At 35.5% G+C, this 5,425-nt stretch overlaps 1 long non-coding RNA gene across 1 annotated transcript; it reads left to right on the top strand.

Moving 5' to 3' along the window:
- The first annotated feature begins 2,353 nt into the window (after window positions 1-2,353).
- Window positions 2,354-4,810, top strand: LOC143054812 (uncharacterized). The gene is made up of 3 exons (XR_012971827.1): window positions 2,354-2,687; window positions 3,435-3,503; window positions 4,265-4,810. It is a non-coding gene; the product is annotated as an uncharacterized LOC143054812 (long non-coding RNA).
- Window positions 4,811-5,425: the final 615 nt, after the last annotated feature.

Below are 5,425 nucleotides of genomic sequence, written 5' to 3'. Positions count from 1 at the left end.
AAAAAAATTAACACATATGTAAATTTGTATTCTTTTCAAACGGGATGTATGAAGGCACATCCACGTTTATTTCTATCTATAAAGAGGTCAACTCCCAACTGTCGATACATTTTTGTTGGCATTGCAAAGTCACGTATTTTTTTACTGTCTATGACGTTAGATACTAAATCCCTGGGATATGTTTTATTTTATTAAAGTCTCTGGTGCATGATTTTTGTTTATTATTAATTGTTTTGGGCTTTTTAATTAGCTGTCAGAAACTGCGAGTACTCTCAAATCGTACGTTCTTGGCCATTTCACTTGTTGATACTTTTTGAAATGCTTCTTTGTAAACTTAACGTTTACTTATTCAGTGTTGTATCTCGTCTATCTATAAGCTTTTATAAGTGTTTGGAATTACTATATATTTTCACTTCTTAGAACTATAAACGTCCAAATTATTTATTTTGTCAAAACATTTCCTTTCTCCATTTGAACTGTACATGTATACCTAACAACAAAATAATTTCCATTCAGTTGGTTATAAAATTATTGCAAATAGCGGATTTTCGTCCAAGCTTACTGTTTTTTTTCTGAAAAAAATTTAACATTTCACAGCGGTTTGATATTGTTACTTACAATTATTCAGCCCTTATTTTAATGATTTTGTATTTTCATTGTATTGTTGTATCTTTACTCTAAGCCCCGGGTTCTCCCTGCTAGGAGTAGACAACTGACACCATTCTCCCTGCTAAGAGTAGACAACTGACACCATTCTCTCTGCTAAGAGTAGACAACTGACTCTAATTGGCCTCTGGATGGATACAGCGGATGTCGGAGCCTTTGCACGCCTGCAGCGCCCTCGTCAGCTAATGGTCAACGACACTAGACGTGACTACGAAGACACAGTAATTACAACGCCCGAGTAAGAGATAATTACAGTATTTAAGCCTAAGTCCTTCTTATATATAAAGTCCAGGTCGGGTCCTTTTAAGGGAAATAGTCTTTCCCCAAGACGAACACCACATTATTGGTAGTTGCGAGTGGTTCGAACGCACATGGTGTGACCTAGTTAGCCATTTTGGTCAGGGGATTATGACCAGGTGCAATCAAGCGTGATTGGCAGAATTTATTTGGCTATTCTGTGACTTTGCAAGTTGGATTAGGCTCAAAAGAAAAGCGTTGTATGATAAGTTTGTCATTATCTGTGAAAGTTATCAAACTTTGTTCAAGTTATTGATTTTTTCAGATTGAGTCTCGCGTGATTTCGTGGTACCAGGTAACAGCGATACTTGATATCAATACCGGAAGTGATTTCCATGATTTGTTTACGTATGCAATACACATTTTTGCTATTTGTAAACGGGATTTAAATCAATAAAGACTTGTTTATTATTTTGTTATTGTCTTGTCATTTAATTATAGTGAAAGTATCACTGAATATAGGTCAATATTGAGCACAATGAGTGGGTTTAAAATTAAAATAAACTCCAGTCCGGAGTCTGTTCTCCTACATGTACCTGGTATTGGTACGGCTACCGTTCATAGAATTATAGTAATGAGAAATAATGGCATAACAATTACTCTAGAAATATTGGCCCAAATACCATATATGAGAAATAAAATGTCCCTGCTGTCAGATATGATTGATTTTTCCCCGTGTGAATTGAATGACATGGACAATGTTGATGTCAGGTATCAAGGTCAGCCACACGAGTCACAAGACTGAGACAGATACTAATGTAAAATCACACGTGGGAGGGGCAGCAAATTTTGAGTCTACACCTTTTATCCCTGGTACTATTAGACGGGAAATTGCTCATTTCCAGGAACTTAAGACCGATACACAGAGGTGGATAGACCAACACGGTTCCACACATGCACCTGTCCAGTGGGTGAAATCTACAAAAAACCTACTTTAAATCAACCGGTATTTTCTGACTCTGAGATTGCCATGAATACAGTGTGGAACTCGCAGGTTAATCGCACGTCGATAAGATCCATGCCCTCATGCAATGAAGAAAATGAATATCTTACCCCGGAAATGGACCGTTGCAGAATTTTAGACGATAATCTGTCCTGTAGTGAGGAATCACTACTTCCCAGCCGAACATTACAACCTGAAATAATTGGCCCCGGATACGGATCACATTATGTCGAATATGAACCATCAGATAAGCCAGATGGGACAATACCCCTAATGCGCCTTGAAATGAGGAACACAAAAGTCACGTGTAAACAAAAAATCTCTGTGTAGTGATATTTGACACATTTCTATGATAAACAAATGACTGAGCTGAACCATTAGTGTTAATTTAGAAAGTAAGGGAACACAGAATAAATGGGTAAAAACCATGGAGCTATGTGTTCAAAGTATTAAAATTTCTAAGAACTTATTGTGTTAAAAATGGGATTTTTTACCATGAGGAGCCACATCGCAAAAGGATACTCGGGGTTTGCTAAATTACGGAAAAATGAATCACACTTCGTACCCCGAAAATTTAACCACATATGTAAAAATGTCTCAGCTTCGAAACAAGCCATCATACATATACAAGTTTACGATATGGGCTGAGCAACAGAAGAAAACGTTACCATTACGGCTATGGAGAAACAATTGCGCATATTGCCCCATCTTCTAATAAAAGATCCAGAGATATCTTAAGATAATTTCACCTTGTACACCACAGAAAATTGTGAAAATGATGGTTAGAAAATTTTTTATTTATATCTAGTCATCATAAATGATTTAAGATAAATATTATTGATAAAGAACAGCAAAAATTCAATGATATTTTCGCTTTTAAAATGCATTACTGGCACGGGGCTGAACACTTTTTTTAGGCATAATCATAACTTTGTTTACCCCCGAGAGATCCGAAAGGAATTGTTTATTCAATTGAAAAAGGCATGAAAAAACTTACATGTAATATAAATAAATTGTAAGTAAACATGACACAAAATAGTCTTTGTTATGTAATTATCACTCTGGTCTACAGGAATAGCTGATAATCAAGGGAGATAACACACTTCACACGAGTAAAGTGAGATACATCATCACGTGCTTTTATCCAATGATTTGACCCTGGTCAGTAGATATCATATGCAAATAAACAGAAAAAAACCATGTACATGTATTAAGAAAATCATGAATTACTATTGTTAATGCACACGAGCAAAACACAAGATATTGTCATTTCTCAGTGAAAAAGGGGGAGGGTCAAACCCTCTTGAAAACAATATTGCTATTCAAATACATGTATTAAGCTAGTTAGCTACTACTCATTGCTTCTAATATAAACAGTTTAAATGAAGGTGGCTAAGCCACAAGGGAGAAGCATTTTTCTTTCTTTGTAATAAAACTTTCAAGAATTAGATTTTTCTCTCTCAATAATACTTATGTACTTAAATTAAATGATAACACAGCCTGAGTAAATTTTTTTGTCTTATTTCAGTTCCAGACATATCATTACTTTTAAACATGAGATGGCAAACTAAAGGTTTTAAAAAGTCCTGAATAACTGGTAAGCATTTTGATTTATTAGGTAAGCTCTAAATTATTCATTTATGGTATTTGTGCAAATGAAATTACAGTCGGTATGTTAGAAATATGCTTATATGAAAACTGTTGCTATGGTCTTGATATTAAATGAAAAGGCTTGGTTACTGATCTTTTCGACTCAACATTTCGAGTTAAATCTTGCGGCAACTGATTCTCATGTAACACTGCAAACTCTATTTAGCACTGTTTTGATCTGTCGTTATTTAATAACGCCATAATACGTGTGATGTCACAATGTTTCCTTTAATACCTCATGTGGATTTCTCACTGATAAAGGGTTTTCACTGAAATACATGTAAAAAGCCTTTTTTTCTCAAATAGAATTATGTGAATGGACAAGTTTTGAAAATTTGCACTTCATTGCACTCTAATTACATGATAAGAATGACTTGTCCAGTAGTTTTGAGGGGTTTCCACAGTATTATATACCAGATGTCCACTAGTAAGAATAGTTATTTTGGTGGGTTTTTTTATGAAATCTACATTTTTGCATAATTTTTCTGTCAAAATGCACTTTTAGACACAAGAAAATGTTATGGAATGCTTTAATAGGGTCTGTGGATTGTAATTTAAGGTTATCATCAGAAGTTTTGTCCTTGTTTTGACTAGTAAAGGTATACTGGAAGAAATTAATTATACATACACGTTGTATTAAAAATAAATGAATATAGCGATAAAAGTGTCATTGCCATATAGTGCTGAAACGACTTTATTTTTTTTCAGAAATGGACAAAAATACACAGATTTATTCAGAATGTCATACTGATGAAGATCACCTAAAAATATTTGGAAAAAAAAGAACTATGGATTTCAATATGGGACAATACCCCTAATGCGCCTTGAAATGAGGAACACAAAAGTCACGTGTAAACAAAAAATCTCTGTGTAGTGATATTTGACACATTTCTATGATAAACAAATGACTGAGCTGAACCATTAGTGTTAATTTAGAAAGTAAGGGAACACAGAATAGATGGGTAAAAACCATGGAGCTATTAAATGTGTTCAAAGTATTAAAATTTCAAAGAACTTATTGTGTTAAAAATGGGATTTTTTACCATGAGGAGCCACATCGCAAAAGGATACTCGGGGTTTGCTAAATTACGGAAAAATGAATCACACTTCGTACCCCGAAAATTTAACCACATATGTAAAAATGTCTCAGCTTCGAAACAAGCCATCATACATATACAAGTTTACGATATGGGCTGAGCAACAGAAGAAAACGTTACCATTACGGCCTATGGAGAAACAATTGCGCATATTGCCCCAGATCCACCAAGTCTAGATCAGGCTGTTAGGTGTCAGGAAAACAATCAGTCTGTGGGTATGCAGCATGATAATAGAGACACTATGATGGAAGTTCAATGGAACCAGCAACCAAGGTTAGTGGGTGAAAATTGTACGGTGTACGAGTCGTCAACTGCTATGAAAGCAAGATTTCGAGAACCCCCACCTCAACGACAGGTTTCAAAAAAGTCAACCGCCAATTGAACAGGACATCTACAGCCAGAATAGGCGAACAAGAAATCAAAACAGTAGATCGTTAGATAATTCAGTCAACTATATTCAACCGCCACAACCAACGGGTCAACTGCCTGTTGAACATAACCGTCAACTTCAACCAACAACGTCAGCCAGTTGTTCAACTGCCTTTGAACATACCGTCAACTTCAACCAACAACGTCGACAAGCTGTTCAACTCCCTGTTGAGCGTATCTTTAACCATAACCAACAAAGACAACAAGCTGTTCAACTCTCTGTTGAACAAACTGACAACTACTCTCGATCAAATACTAGAGCCATTCAACTACTTGGTCACCAACACACAACCAACTTGTTTAACAGCCAATTCAACAATCAACCCGGCATACCATAAGCAAC

The sequence above is a fragment of the Mytilus galloprovincialis genome, chromosome 12 (assembly GCF_965363235.1).
Source record: "Mytilus galloprovincialis chromosome 12, xbMytGall1.hap1.1, whole genome shotgun sequence".
Taxonomy (NCBI): Eukaryota; Metazoa; Mollusca; class Bivalvia; order Mytilida; family Mytilidae; genus Mytilus; species Mytilus galloprovincialis.
Note: the sequence above shows the minus strand (reverse complement) of the source record. Positions and strands in the feature narration are given on the sequence as shown.